The sequence below is a fragment of the Impatiens glandulifera genome, chromosome 9, assembly GCF_907164915.1.
Source record: "Impatiens glandulifera chromosome 9, dImpGla2.1, whole genome shotgun sequence".
Taxonomy (NCBI): Eukaryota; Viridiplantae; Streptophyta; class Magnoliopsida; order Ericales; family Balsaminaceae; genus Impatiens; species Impatiens glandulifera.
The window spans coordinates 3,523,218-3,541,054 of NC_061870.1; positions in this window are offsets into that span (position 1 = coordinate 3,523,218).

Genomic DNA, 17,837 nt, shown 5'->3' on the forward strand with positions numbered 1-17,837 from the left:
CCAATAAACGTTCGGTTTTGACACATCCCAAAAAAATGAAAAATAATTCTAAGTTTTGGGAATGATTAATTGTGAAGTTTTTACAATAAACCTTCGGTTTTGACTCATTTCAAAACATTTAAAAATAATTTTAAGTGTTGTGAAGGATTAATTTCGAAAGTTTTCTTATAAACCTTCGGTTTTGACTCAGGTTCAAAACCGAAAGTTATATGAAACTTTCGGTAATGACCTATTTAAATAAAAAAACCCTACTTCTTCTCTTATTCTTTCCTCCATTTCTCTTTTCCCTCTCTCTCTCTCTCCCCGATTTCGATTTCGCCCGCGCCGCTTCCACCTTCCTCTTCTTCTTCACTTCTTCTCTTCTCCTTCCACCCGTGCTGACGCCCTCAACGGAATCACCTTCGTCTCGCCTTCAATTGCCGCCGCCGCCAATTCAATGTTATATTTTATTTTATTTGGTTATATATGTTATAAGGTTAGATTTATATTTGTTATTGGTTAGTTTTAGTTTAGTTTAGTTTTAAGTTAGTTTAGATTATATTTTGTTTGATATATGTTATATATTAGGTTAGATTTTGCTAAATATATGTATGATTTTGTTTGATATATGTTTGGATTAGGTTATAATTTGATTATTTTAGATTAATTGTGTGGTAATTATATGGTTAGATTTAGATTTATTATTGTTTAGTTTTAGATTTATATTACATTTGGATTAATGTTATTTCGTTTGATTTATGTTTGATTAGTATGATTTATGTTAAATTTGGTTTGATATATATTATATTTTGATTCATGTTATATTAGGTTTATTAATGTTATATATTGTAGTTAGATTCATAAATTTATTAATGAAATGCATTCAGGATGAGTAGTTGGAAGTGTATTCGGAAAACACCAAAAAATTATCCCTGCCATTTCAGAACTTGCTAGCACAATCAAGTTATGACCGAGGGTCTATCGCGGAGGACCCAATGACTATTGCGAATGTTAAACGTGAGGAGGATGCGAGATACATAGCGTCGGCATTGGAGAAAATTCAATTGATGGATAAGGAAAAAGCTCAATTGCTTACTGAAATTAAAGAGGATAGGGAGTAAATGACGCAGAAATTGGATAATCTTGAACAACAAGTTGAATTCTTCAGTAAGCATAATAAACCATCCCCTCCCCCCCATCTACTAACTAGATTAAAGTTTTTGAATAATTATTTGTAAACGTTTTCGTTCGACTGATAACATGTTTTAAATAATTAGGTACGTTTTGACCTTTGTTTAGACTTATGAATTATAATTATCTTTTGGTTTATTAATGTGGTTTATGAATGTTTGTCTATATGTATTGGTTTGCCTTCATTTGAGAAATTTATTGAACATTTTCGATTACACTCTTGTCCAAAAAATGGAAAAAATATGGTTGCTTCATCAGGACTACAAAAACTACTTCACATAAAGAATGTCGGTCAATGGACAAATGCTTCGTTTGATATGTTGTTGCGTCTACTTAAAGTTGACATATTATCGATGGACGCTCAATTGCCAAACTCCTACGACGAATGTAAAAAAATCATTATAGATATCGGGCTTAAGTATGAGAAGATAAATGCATGTAAGAACAATTGTATGCTATTTTGGAAGGACGACAAAAATGTAGAGTCTTTCAGAGTTTACGGCCTTTCAAGATGGAAAGTCGACCAAACAAGTGGGGTAGATCGAAAGAAGAAAAATTGGAAATTCATTCCAATTAAGGTGTAAAGATATTTCTCTCTAATACTAAGACTACAAAGACTATACATGTCCTAAAAAACGACACCGATGATGAGATGATATAAGGAAGGAAGAGTTGATAGTGATACGTTGAGACATCCGGCTAATTCATTAACTTGGAAAACGTTTGATGAAAATTATAAAGATTTCGTGTTGGAATCTCGAAACGTAAGACTGGGTTTATCAAGCAATGGGTTTCAACCATTTGTAAATGGGAATAAGTCATACAGTGTTTAGCTAATTATTCTCATTCATTATAATGTGTCACCCACTACTTGCATGGATTCTAGAAATTTCTTTCTATCTAAGTTAATTCCAGGTCCAAAGTGTCCGGGAGATGCAATTGACATATTTCTCTAGCCATTAATCGACGAGTTGATTGAACTGTGGAAAACTGGTGTGAGAACGTTTAATGCACACACCTCGCAATACTTTAACATACGAGCGGAGTTGATGTGGACCATTAATGACTTTCCCACGTACGCAAATTTGTCAAGCTGGAGTACGAAAGGGAAATTCGCTTGTCCTTGTTGTAATAACGACACAATATCTCTTCGATTGGTTAATGGTTCCAAACAATGTTACATGGGTCATAAACGCTTCCTTCCACCATAGCACAAATACAGAAGGGATAAATCGTCGTTTAATGGTCAAACAGATTACGAAGAGCCTTCTAAATTGTTAACGGGGAAGAAAGTTAAGACCAAGCACGAGACCTAGAAGACATAATTTTTACTACGGATCTAAACAAGAAAACCAAGATATTGTTGAATAAACTTAAATTAATAAGGTATTTGGTTTATTTTATGTTTAATATTCCTAGAGTAATAATAAGGGGTGGGTGAGATAACCAAGAGTTTTGAGTGGAAGCTATTTAATATACAAAATGATTTATTTTGTTATTTGAAGAGTCAAGCATATGAAGAGTCTATGCTTTCTTATAAAAAAGTTGTAAAAATCCATTTGAGATGAATAATAAGAAAGATATATTTTGGCATCTTGTTATCAATAAATTGGTATCAGAGCCATTGTGTGTGAGGTGAGCGTGAGAAAACCTGTTAGTCTCAAAAGAGAACGCCTCGGTGTGCGCTGGACGAGAGAGAAAAACAAGAGCGATCGAGAGCCTTGTGAGGTGTGTGTGTTGAGTGTAAACACTTGAGAGGAATGGAAGGTCTAACCAATGGCATCCCGCTACCCAAGTTGATAAAAGGTGTCAACTACGACAACTGGAAGGTGCAGAAGAAGACCCTTTTCGGTTCCCAAGATAACTGGGATGTGGTCGAGACTGGGTATAAGGAACCAGAGAACACAGATGGGTATTCAAATGCCTAGTTGAACGCGTTGAAGTTCGTTCGAGCTAAAGATAGGGCGACTCTATATCTACTATACCGATCTGTCGACGATTCTGGTTTTGAGAAGATAGCTGAAGCAAAATCTTCCAAAGTGACATGGGATACACTCGAAATAGCAAACAAAGGAGACGAACGGGTGAAGCAAGTCCGGCTTCAAACCATAAGGGGCGATTTAGAAAACATGAGGATGAAAGAGTTTGAAAGCGTATCTGAGTTCATTACTCGAGTGGAGACCGTGGTGAACAAACTAAATCGTAATGGTGAGAGTCTTTCATCAAACCGAGTTGTTGAAAAGATTCTGAGGTCATTGACAGATAGTTTCGAAAATATTGTGTGCGCAATAGAGGAATCTAAGGATCTATCAACGCTCACCATTGAAGAGCTTGCTGGGTCCTTGGAAGCGCATGAGCAGAGAAGGAAAAACAAGAAGGGGGAGTCTCTTGAACAGGCTCTCCAGGCGAAGGCGACAATAAAAGAGGAGAAGGTGCTTTATGCTCAGAGTACCAGAGGCAAAGGCAGAAGCCTAGGTGGTAGAGGAAGAGGAGGACGAGGAAGTGAGCAAGTCGGACAACAGAACTGGCATGGCGGAGGTCAAGCTCGGGGTGGCCGGACAAACACAAATAATAATACTGAGTGTTATAATTGTGGAAAGAATGAGCATGTTGTCAAGGATTGTTACTCGATAAAATGCTATAATTGCGGAAAGCTGGGTCATATTTTCAAAGATTGTAGATCCGAGAAGAAAAAGGAGGAACCACAAACTTCTTTGTTGAGAAAGAAGATGAAGGGTTGTTGCTGGTGACAAAAATTCTAGAAACTGAGATCAAACCAAGCTGTTCTGATAACTCATTTTGGTACTTGGATACTGGCGCAAGTAACCACATGTGCGGCGACGAAAGCTTATTCAAAATACTCTCAAAGGTGGAGTCCGGATCCATTTCTTTCGGCGATGCTTCAAAAGTAGTCGTCAAAGGTCGAGGAACGATCAGGTATCAGCAGAAAAATGGGGGAATTGGAGAAATCCGAGATGTTTACTACGTACCTGATCTCAAAAGCAACATACTGAGCATGGAACAGTTGATGGAGAAAGGGTACTCGGCTATAATGAAGGACCGAGAAATGCAGCTGAAGGATAAACTTGGGAGACTCATTGCCCAGGTAGAAATGAAGAAAAATCGTATGTACAAACTTGAGCTTAAAATAGTTCAAGATAAATGTATGCAACTTGATCTAGAGGATGAGGCCAAGAAGTGGCATTATCGGTTCGGTCATCTTCACTTCGGAGGGTTGAACGAGCTGGTGAAAAAGGAGATGGTGCTTGGACTGCCTAACATTATATTCGAAAAGAGGTTCTGTGAAGAATGTGTGATCGGGAAACAAGCGAGGACTTCTTTCCCAAGCAGTTCTGAATACAGAGCAAAGGAGTAACTCAGACTAATTCACACGGATTTATGTGGGCCAATAACTCCAGAATCATTTAGTGGTAAAAGATACTTCCTTTCTTTAATTGATGATTTTTCGAGAAAGACGTGAGTTTATTTTCTGAAGGAGAAGTTAGAAGTGTTTGAAAACTTCAAGAAATTTAAAGTGATGGTGGAGAAAGAAACAAACAAAGTTATCAAAGCAGTCCGATCTGACAAAGGAGGTGAATTCACTTCTAACGAGTTCGACAAATACTGCGAGGAACATAGAATCAAGTGTTTCTTGACTGCTCCATATTCTCCACAGCAAAACGGTGTAGCAGAACAAAAGAATCGAACTATACTCGATATAGTTCGATCTATGTTGAAAAGAAAGAATATGCCGAAACAGTTTTGGGCAGAGGCAGTGCAGTGCGCAGTTTATGTGCAAAATAGATGTCCACATGCCAAGTTATGAGAGAAAACACCTCAAGAGATTTGGAGTGGTATGAAGCTGAGTGTCTTTCATCTCAAGGTATTCGGTAGTGTGGCCTATGGGCAAGTACCAAGTCAGCACAGGACAAAGTTAGAAGATCGAAGCAAGAAGTACATATTTATTGGGTATGATGAAAAATCTAAGGCATATAAATTGTTTGATCCTATTAATAAGAAATTGGTGGTGAGTCGAGATGTTCATGTGGAGGAATCAATGACATGGAACTGGAGTAACCCGATTGAGGAAGAAACTAGTTCAGAGGTTGTTATGCCTCCGATATCAACAACCACCGAGCTTTCAGAAGATGAATTTGAGCCTCTACAGCCCAGAATGAGAAGTCTACGTGAGATATATGACACTACAAATGAAGTCCACATTGTATGTCTTCTCGCCGACTCAGAAGATTTGAATTTTGAGAAAGTTGTACAAGACGAGAAATGGAGATCGGCTATGGATGAAGAAATTGGGGCAATTGAACGCAATAAAACCTGGGAGCTAACCGACCTTCCTGAAGGAACTCAACCCGTTGGAGTAAAATGGGTGTGCAAAAAAAAACCAAATACCTTATTAATTTAAGTTTATTCAACAAATTTCCCCCTTAAACTTAAATATTCTTATCATCTCTCATTACAATCAGCCTTTTACAACTCTCCAGCAGCGTGGTCGGTAATTGCTTGGTGAATATGTCAGCGTTATAAGGCTCGACTTGTGGTGAAGGGCTATAGACAAAAGGAGGGAATAAATTGTGATGAAGTTTTTGCTCCTATCACGAGAATGGAGTCAATCCGACTTCTGATCTCGTTAGCTGCTCAAAACCAATGGCCAATTCTACAGATGGATGTGAAATCAGCATTTCTAAATGGAGTGTAGAAGGAGGAGGTGTACGTCGAGCAACCACTTGGGTATATGAAGAGAGGTGATAAGAAGAAGGTGCTGAGATTGAGAAAAGCCCTCTATGGGCTGAAGCAGGCTCCTCGTGCTTGGAATGAGAGAATTGACGAGTATTTCAAGAAAAATGGGTACCAGCAATGTCCGTACGAGCATACCTTGTACACAAAGAAATCAGAAAATGATATGATGGTAGTCGCTCTCTATGTCGACGACCTCATATTCACCGGAAGCAACACAAAACTGATTGAGGAGTTCAAGGAGGTAATGAAGAAGGAGTTCGAGATGACAGACTTAGGTTTGATGAAATATTTTCTTGGCCTAGAAGTGAAGCAGTTAGAGGAAGGGATTTTTATATCACAAGAGAGGTATGCGCTTGAAATTTTAAAGAAGTTTAAAATGGAGGACTGCAACCCAGTTTCAACTCCAATGGAACTAGGCACTAAACTCTCAAAGTTTGATGGAGAAGAACGGGCTGATGCTGGGAGATATCGAAGCTTAGTCGGAAGTCTAAGGTATCTTACAAGAACGAGACCCGGCCTAATGTTGAGTGTTGGGATAACAAGAAGATTCATGAAAGATCCAAGCTATACACATTAGAAGGCCTTGAAGAGAATTCTGAGATATGTTCGAGGAACTCTTTCACTTGGTATTTTCTATTCAAAATCAGATAACTACCGATTAGTGGGTTACTCTGATAGTGATTGGTGTGGTGATGTTGATGACCGGAAAAGTACTCCGGGTTATGTATTCCTACTCGGAAATTCAGCTTTTACTTGGTTGTCAAAGAAGCAACCTATTATAACTCTGTCGACCTGCGAGGCAGAGTATGTGGCGGCCTCTTGGAGTGTGTGTCATTCAGTATGGCTTTCAAATTTACTAAGGCATTTGGGAGTGATCCGAGATGAAGGGACTGTGATTCGAGTTGATAACAAGTCGGCGATCGAATTGGCAAAGAATCCAGTTAATCACGGAAGGAGCAAGCACATTGATGTACGATTTCATTTCATTCGAGAACAAGTCAAAGAAGGAAAGGTTGAGCTAGAGCATGTTGAAAGTCGAGCTCAAGCCGCTGACATATTCACCAAGCCATTACCGACCACGCTGCTAGAGAGTTGTAAAAGGGTGATTGGAATGAGAGATGGGAAGAATATTTAAGTTTTAAGGGGGAAATTTGTTGAATAAACTTAAATTAATAAGGTATTTGGTTTTTTTTTTATGTTTAATATTCCTAGAGTAATAATAAGGGGTAGGTGAGATAACCAAGAGTTTTGAGTGGAAGCTATTTAATATGCAGAATGATTTATTTTGTTATTTGAAGAGTTAAGCATATGAAGAGTCTATGCTTTCTTATAAAAAAGTTGTAAAAATCCATTTGAGATGAATAATAAGAAAGATATATTTTGGCATCTTGTTATCAACAGATATGTCATGAAACGCGGGGAGACAATTGGAACAAACTAAGCATTTCTTCTGTTTGCCTTATTGAAATCACTATTATTGAGACATAATTTGGATGTGATGCATATTGAGGAAAATATTTGTGATAGCGTGTTGGGAACAATAATGAATGTGAAAGAGAAGACTAAGGATGGTCCTAAAGCCCGTAAAGACTTACAACTCTTAGGCATAAAACTATGGTTACATCCTATAAATAATGAAGGAGTGGTTTATTATCCAGAAGCGCCTTTCACTTTGACCTCCGATCATAAAAAACGACTTTGTAAATTCTTGAAAGATCTTAAGTTTCCTGATGATTTTTGCTCAAATATCGGCGGTTGTGTAAATTTGGAAGAGAAAAAGATTACGGAATTAAAGAGTCATGATTGTCACATTTTATTGGAATATCTTATTCCTTTATCAACCCGTGGATTATTTCTAGATAATGTGTATGATGCTATAGTAAATTTGTCTCGGTTCTTTCAGTTGTTGTGCTTCAAAGAGTTGATTACAGCGGACTTCGAACAATTGTAAATGGATATTATATTGACACTTTTCAAATTTGAAATAATTTTTCGACCGTCAATCTTCGACATCATGATCCATCTTCCAGTTCACTTGTTATTTGAGGCTTTGCTTGAGGGACCTGTCCAGTATCGATGAATATACCCGTTTTAACATTATATGGGTACAATGAAAAGATATTTACGAAATAAAAACCACCCTGAAGCCTCAATAAGAGAGAGTTATCTTGTAAATAAGAGTATTAGTTTATGTGTCAGGTATATAGAGGAAGAAGACAAAAAAATGCACAAACTGAAATCTCGGGCATTTCAATATTTTCATCGTTGGAAGACCTATCCAACGGAAAAATATACAACTTGGATTATAGCGATCGAGTGACAGCTCATACATACATTTTGAAATTGTCACAAAGTATAACCTTTTTACATGTAAGATTCAATATTTTGTTGTTATATAGTACGTCTTATTAATTAGCATTAAAGAGTATGCTATTTAATATCCGATCTATTTATTGTGATTATATGCAGTATTGCAATAACAATGAGTTCCATGGAGAAACATATGTCACCTATTTCAAGAATAAAGTGAGTGGATTCAAAACCATATCTAATAATTTTATATTTATTTTAACGACTAAATTTCGGAATGTATATATATATATACGTCACTCAATTAACAAAAAATAATGACATATCAAGAGACCTCAAGATCATAGGCGAATGTTCAAGTATGTACTCGTGTATGTATGTTTTGTGTAAAGTAAATAGATACAAATTCCGTACAGAAAAACACGACGAAGGTTTGACCACTCAAAATTGTGGAGTGGTTGTTGAAGGGTACAGCGAATCAGATACCATGTCATACTACGGAGTTTTAATGGATATAATCCAAGTACAATACTTTTATCACAAAAGAGTTGTCTTATTCAAGTGTAAGTGGTTTGATACACACTTGGGGGAACTAGGAGTGAAAGTTGATAAATATGGATTCGTAAGTATAAATGTAAACCGACTTTTGAAAACCCAAAGTAAGACCCGTATATATTGGCGAGTCAAGCAAAACAAGTATTCTACGCCCCTGATATGTCAGCCCGACCTGGTTGGAAGATTGTGACAAACATAAATTTGCGGTTTACGAATATATAGTTGAGATTAATTAGGTAGATTTTATGTTTTTACTTTATATTTATTTTTATTACTATTTTATTTCAATTATTCTCCAATTTATTAATGTTATGCATTAAGGATGTCTGAAGGTCCTAAAACTATTTAGAAGAGTATGAGGAAAACACTTAGCAAACAGTCTAGGCCATACCAAAACCTACTTGTACAGTCAAAAAAACCTAAGGCTCCGAGAAGAGTCTTCTAGAGCCGCACCATTAAATGTGGACCCGTTAGTTACTACTCCCCCAGCACGTGATACACATGACGAGAATGATGCTAAGGTTGAAGAGTTTATTGAGAGTACGTTTGCATCAATGGGGGATGATGAGGAGGACCACGAGGAGGCTCGCGACGAGGATGACTAGGAGGATCATGAACACCGTTCCACTCCCGACCCATCATCGATAGGTAACATGTTTACACTTAGTTATTGTTTGTATTGATTTACATCTAATTATGAATTTGATAATTTTAAAGAATCTTTTTCCCGCAAGAGACAGGGGAGAACAAGAACATCGCGCTATCTAGGAGGCCACCGGGGATAAAGATTGCTCTGACTTTTATAGAGGTGGATGGGAGGCCCGACGGTGTCGGCGATGGAAGAAAGATATGGTCTAGACATTTGGGGTCGGTTGTGCGGGACCCCTCAGCCGTCTCACACCGTCTCCTGAAGTGAAAGACATTAAGTGCTGACCAATTGGATTCACTTTGGATTGTTATGACAGTAATCATTACTTAATTATACATTAATCATTCAATACTTTTTTTATAACATTTGAATGATTTATTTTTTAGGATCCGTTCGAGTGTACTGATGGTTCTATTGATCAATATCGAAGGTCCGGATTGGCACACGCCAAACAGATATGGGATAGATGGCACTCGGATTTGAACAAGGATTATATCCGCATTCATCAAGGAGAGATGAGGCAACGGTACTGGCCAATCCTCCACGACACTACGATCGAGATGATTGGGAATTCTTGTGTTGAAACCATTACTTCACGGAAAAATTTAAGGTACGGTTTCATAATTCAAATAAAATCTGATATTAATTATTCTAACTTCATTTTTTATTTTAAATACAACAAAACAGTCGTACCAATATTGTTAACAGAAATAAGTTGAAATTCCCACATTATACTATAAGTAGACCGTTCGCTCAAGTGGAGGAAGAGTTTGTATGTACATTATTTTTAATAACTTAATATATAAAGAATGTTATAAATTTTATAAATCATTTATTTTAACAGACGCTGGAAATGGGACGGACCCTCTCCATGGTTGAAGTATTCAAAAGGACATGTACCCTAAAACCTACGAAAGAAAACCCAACCCCCATCCCGAATGAACGAGCGCAGAGAAAATTGTAAGTTAATTGAATTTAAATAAATTATATAAAGCTATCTTATTATTATATAAATGAAATTTTATTTTAAATGTGCAGGCAGAGATGGAGGAGGTAAGAAGCAACGAACCGGATATATCTGACTTCGACTTGACGGAGAGAGTGTTCGGACGCCAAAAGCATGGGGGAGTGATCGATATGGGATCAGGCGTCCGACCCACACACTTTTGTGAGGATCGTCGAAGTGGCAACAATTCACAACTATCCACTCATCGATTGTTTGAGGAGAATCAAAGATTGACGATGAAAGTGGAGGAATTGGAAAAGAGGGATGAAGAAAGAACTCGAACGATTAATGAAATACAAGCGTAAAAGCTAGAAATGATGATAAAATGGAGAGGAAAAAGATAGAAATGAATACAAGAATGGAGAGCCTTGAAATGTTTATGAGTCAATATCAACCACCCCTCCCCCCACCAACTAATTCTAGTACGTTTTGATTGTTTGTTTCGACTGATAACATGTTTATGAATTGATTGAGTACGTTTTAATTCAAATTATAACAGGTTGTTTGGATGATTGGTTTGGTTGAGAATTTTGGAATGATAATGGGCATTTGTTTTATGAATATTATATATATATATATATATTGGTTTGGCTTAACACGTTTTAGTGGCGCACAAAACAATTGATTTATTTTGTATATTTTATAGGGGTAACATTGAAAGTTAAATGGAAACCTTTCGGTTTTTCTTGAAAGGGAAAAACCTAGAGTTTTCGATATAACTCTCAAGTTTATTTGAAAAGGAAAACCGAGAGTTATATGGAAAACTTTCGGGTTTTCATGAAAGGGAAATATCGAAAGTTTTTCATATATCTCTCGGGTTTATTTAAAAAGGAAAAACTGAGAGTTATATGGAAAGCTTTCGGTTTTTCTTGAGAGGGAAAAACCGAGAGATTTCCATATATATACCTCTTGGGTTTATTTGAAAAGGAAAAAACCGAAAGTTAATTAGAAATCTTTCAGTTTTTCTTGAAAGGGAAACACCGAGAGATTTTCATATATATACCTCTCGGTTTTTTTTAAAGGAAAAACCGAAAGTTAATTGGAAATCTTTCGGTTTTTCTTCAACGTATCTAAACCGAAAAATCTACGATATCTCTTGGTAAACACCCAATTATATTTACCAAAAGTTTCAATACCGATGAATGGCGAGAGCCACTCAAACTTTCGGTATTAGGTCTATAACGAGAGATATAAAGTCATTACCGAGAGTTCACCATTGACTAAATTCATTCCTGATTATTGTCGTCAAATCGTCTCCATCTCTCATCTCTTCGGCGAAAATCGTATCCAAACCTTGCAAAAATTCTATATTGTCGTTCTTCAGTTTACCTTGATAAAACCCTAGATCCTTGTTCGTCTTTTTGTCGTTCGTAAATAGTAAGTCTTCAAAAACTATTTGTCTTTTGTCATTCGAAACCTTAATTTTTTTTCCACGAAAATAACAAGTATTTTTTTATTTTTCAGGAGAATATTGTTCATGAGACATCATCCAATGTCAAAAACATTCAAATTTAAGTTATTTCTAAGTTTTAACTGTTTTGTTTTTGCTGTCGAAAATCAATATTTATATTTCTAAATTTTTAGTTTTATACCTGTAAGTTATATATATTTAGTTTTTTCTAGTTAACAATGTCATTTGTAGTGTCTTATAAGGCCATGTGCAGCGCCTTATACAAAGGAGGAACCAAGATTTCAAATCTACCTGGGTTAAAAATATTTTCACAAAACTAATATAACACAATGTTTTTTAAATAGTCCTTGATATATTAAAAAATAAAAATTGATTAAGCATAATGAAACAAAACATGACATAAAAAAAATAAAAATACCAAGAAGAGAAAAATAAATATCCTACACCAAATATAAAAAAAAAACATGACATTTACTATCAAAGTTGGAATTTACAAATTTTTTTAAATATAATATATTAAATACTAATAAAATAATCATCGAAACATGAATAATGTAAAAACAATTCGCATAAACACAAATATATATATATATATATATATATATATATATATATATAATGATGCTTAATTTTTAAAGTGTCCGGATTGCCTGGTCGAGAGGTGTGGTTAATTTGGATACTTGGGTCGGATTGTGGGTTGACCCGCCTTTAAATTTAAAACGGTTAAAAATAAAATTAAAAATGCTAGAGGTATGTTTCGAACTTGCAACCTAACAAAACAAGTACAACTCTTTAACCAACTAGGCTACAAAGACTTTATATTTTAAATTAAACACCAAATTTGATAAACGCGGGACGTTTTAATATTAATATAGGTTCAACTTTTTAACTAACTAATCTATATATATATATATATATATATAATGATGTTGAGTAAATGGATATTTGGGTCGGATTGTGGGTTGACCCACCCATAAACTTAAAACGGTTAAAAATAAAATTAACAATGTTATCCGTAATTTTTTTTCACGGTTTTTTTATATTATTAGTCGTGCAAATGCACGGGTTAAATGCTAGTTACTATAAAATTATACAAACCTGATGAGATAATAAATTTCAATCTAAGCCAGCAGAATGCAGTCCTTCGTTTTAGCCTTATAAATTATAGAAACCTAATGGTTAGTGAGAAAAAAATTTAATTTTTAAATTATGACTTAATTATTATTGTTAGAGACATATTTTTTTAATTAAGTCGAAAAAATTATATATATCTTAATGGTAGGTAACTAAATTTAATTATGAATGAATAAGTTAGAGACTCTTTAATTAGAAACATATAAATTATATATTATTGAGTAAATTATTTATTTAGGAATTAATAAATTAGGATGTTATTTATGAATGAATATATTATATAATATATTTATTTTTCGAAATAAATAAGAACTAGAAAGACATCCCACCACCATGACTTTTCACTTAAACTCAAAGCGCATATTATATAATATATTGATATTGTCTCATTAGACTTTTTTATTTATATATTTAAGAAGACTTTTTTATTTATATATTTAAGAACTAAGGAATTAAATTTAGGTGGTTTAATAGAATAAATATATTATATAATATATTAGTTAGATTGAGATGATTTAAATAGAATAAATATATTATAAACTTTTAGTTTGTTGTGGGTCTCCAAACTATTATATAAAAATTAATAAATTATAAAGTTATATAATTATATATTATATAAGTATTAATATTAGGGAGATGGGTTCCTCCGGACTATTTGGAGGTATAACAATGAGTGGCTCCACCCTTGACCTTATAAACCCATGTGATTTTTTCTGTTAAAAAAATATTTATTTATTTTTCGTTATCAATGCTATATGTAACGCCTTCTAAGGACATGTGTAGCGGTTTATAATGTCATGTGTATAACGCCTTATAAGGTTATGTGCAACACATATTTTTTTTGTTAAAAAAATATTTTTTTTAGTTAATAATGTATGTGCAGCACCTTACAAGGCCATATGCAACGCCCTATAAGACTATTTTTCAGTCTAAAATCTAATGCCCTATAAGGCTATATGCATACAAGATCATGTGCATCACTTTTTTCAGTAAAAAAATATTTAGTTTTTTTTTATTTAAGAGGATAAAAATAAGGCAATATTAGGAATATGGAAAAAAATATGGATATGTAATTAACATACCTTTCTATCTAATTTCATACATATATTGGCAACACCAAGTAAATAACTACGAACTGATTCATTCTTAAATGATCTAATCTGTTGCAACTTATTTTTACCATTCTTAAATGATCTAATCTGTTGCAACTTATTTTTACCATCTCCCCTCTGGTCGATTACAAGGTCACATGATGTGGATGAAGAAATAAGACTTCCTTAAGGAGAAGTTTGTGGATCGAACAAAGGTCCAAGATCAACCTAAAGAATTTTTTTTCATCTGATTCAGGCATACTAGATTGAAATGACCCATTTTTCATTTTATGTTTTTTTTTGAAAATTTACAAGAAATAAGATGTACTGTTATTGTCACTCTTTCCAATCATCCTTCATTTTATTGGATACAGATTTTTCAAGAACTTTTAAATTCCCTATGATCTAGCAAAACATAATCTCTGGGTTTCCATTTTTTTCCCTCATAATTAACAATGATCACTAGCCTTGGCTTTCCTTTTCAAACATGATATCTCAATCTTAATTTCATAATTTCATCTCATTTCAGAGTTTTCTTCATTATTCATGTGCTAATTTGCTTCATTTTCTTTTGAAAACTCACATACAATATAGAATGATCACTTTCCATATGACCTGCAGTTCTTTAGACTGTGATGTTGTCTAGCAACATTTTTGAGAATATGTGCACTACTTAAAATAATAAAATAAAGATATTATTGTTGTATTTGTGATATTGTTTCTTAGAATTGTATGTTAGAATTATCCTAATTAGATCCTAATTTAATGTGTGAGAAATTAAAATCTGAATACGACGGGAGCGTAACTTAATTAATCGCATGAATCTTCTTTTTTCTTGTATTAGAAAAAGTCTTTAATCTTCTATTTCTTTATACTTTCTTTATGTGGAATTGACATTACTTCAAATGGGGACCATTACCGTTACATATAACCAACATTAAGTTAGTTATTATAGTTAAGTAATTTCTAATTTAGATAAAATTAGAAATCCCACTTAGGTATCCTCACTTTATATTCATGACAAATACAATCATAAGCCATAAACTTAATTTCACATTAGATCACATTATTTTGGCTTATATTAAATATGACAATTACACAATTATTTATTATACTAGTGACCCTAAAAATTCCAACAATCTCCCACTAGGTCACGTATGTACAAAAAATAAATATATCAATCATAATGCGCCTGAAGTTTTATGTCATCTCAATCATATGTTGTATTAAACATTTTTATCAATTAATTATATCAATATAGGACCAAAGAGTTCGTCGTTGTATTTAAGCACAACTAGACCCAACAATGATCACATAAATCAATACAATTAATTGACAAATCATATCATGAATGTGAGGAATGAAAATTCCATGCAAGGTGATCTTTTCATGTCAATTTTCAACTTATCCTACTTGACTTTAATGAGATCATACTTTAAACATAATTATACAAAGTGTAATGAACTGAATAATACTTAATTTCTGATGAAAATAAAAACTTTATAAATATCTATAAAATAATTAAATTGGAAGATGTCAAAATTACAAACTCTCACTGAAGTTAGAGATCGTTGATCTCTACGACACTCATACGAGCAATATCCTCATGAAAGACATTAGATGATAAACCTATTGCCAAGAGGTTCATAACCATAAAGTTTGTACATATATATTTTATAAAAATTTATCCACTATGTATCATTTCTTTCATAAAATAAACTTGATGTTAGAATCACTTAATTTGATGTCTAGTAACATGTCATAAATTTCGCTGCAATAGTGGATGACGTCATAAGTGTTTGTTTGACACTTCTTCAAAAAACGACAAAATTAGCTAGTGAAAAATATAACCCGAATTGGATTTCATACTGTTTTGGCATCCCGTAAGATCGAAGTCAGAATACTGAATGATCTCAAGACTTTCCGACTTTCCATATGTGAGCAGTTAATTCTTTGTTCTTTTCAATTATTTCGTAAGTATTGGTTATTTAATGTCAAGCAAAATTTGTGACAAACAAAATGTCACCCATATATAAAACCATACATAGACGTTTACTCCCACTAAACTTGTGATACACAAATAACCAATTAAATTCACCTCAAAACCAAAAGAGAGAATTGTTATTTTGTGAAATTTATGGTATCACTAACGAGATACTTCTTTATATCTATAGATGAATTTTTGTAATTTACAAACCATATTAATTTGGTCTCTCCACACAAAGTTTTCTCATTGCACCAAATTGTTTTTCAATGTCTTTATTGAGAAACCCCTTAACATCTATTTTGGTGAAGCTTTATATCAAAATATGCAACGAGTATCATAAATTGTCCTTAAAGAGTAATTCAATTAAACTGGATTGTCATAAAGACACTTGATTTTGAGGTTGTTAAGTTTGTACTTAATGAATTTGATTAATATTGTCTTATAACTCTTGATTTTTTAACATTATCATAATATCAATAAAATCCTTATCAATGTCAAAAACACTTAAGATATAAATTAAATATTCCACAATATATGAATTATTGATCTAAATCATTTTTAAATACAAAATCATTTCTCCCTCAAACTCAATATCCTCAAAAACAATATTGTAGTCTTGTCTAAAAAAAACTATCTTTAACTTGACATAATAATAAAAAAAATTACAACCCTTAATTATTTAGGATATTCAATAAATTAGATGCTCACAATTATAAACTTAAGTAACAACTAAATTCAAATAATTATTTATTCTATCTCAAAATACTTAATGCAACCATTAATATCAAGTCTTTGGACAGTAATATTAATTGCTAATAGTATTTTGATGTAATGATCAAACATTAATAATAAGACATGTCAAATAATCAATCTATCTTTGATGGATTAATTATTCATATAAATAAGACTTTATAATTATTACATATTTACCATTACAAGTATTTATGCAATTCCGTCAATTAATTATAAGCCTTTAGGCCAAATAATATAATTACATGAATTACACAATATTACCATTCAAAATTTTCTTGAATTAATTTCAAGAAACATTGTCACTTTGGTGATTATTTGTATCAATTAATACAATCCAAATAATGAATAATAATATCATTAATTTGAATTTAAATGTTATATTATTGTATAATCCAAATCAATAATATATGATTTTCCAAAGAAATATATAATTTATTTTATTATAAAAAATAAAATTATACCGTAGGTGAAATCTTACTTCTTGAATTTGAAATTTGTAATATCTTATATTAATTAAATATTATAATAAATCTTCAAGATTTATTTGACCAAATTTCAAATATTAGTCTAAATTCAATTATTAATTAATTTATTAATAATCATTAACATTAATCTTTTAATCCTAAAATAAATGATATAATTAAAATTTGATTATATATATATATATATATATATATATATATATATATATATATATATATATATATGTATATATATATATATATATATATATATATATATATTATATATAATATATATATAATATATATTATTCCTTAATTTTATTATAATTTTTATAATATATATTATATATTATTTAATCCCTTAAAAACAAATATCTCTAATAATTAACCATTAATTTAAAACATAAAATAAAAAATTTCTCCTTTAACGAGAAAATCTAAACTTTAAAACAAAGAATTCCTCCTTTTAACTAGAAAATCTAAACGAGAAGCTAATTATCCATAAATCTAGTAAACATTATTAAATAAGATCTTTATATTCTTTATTCAATT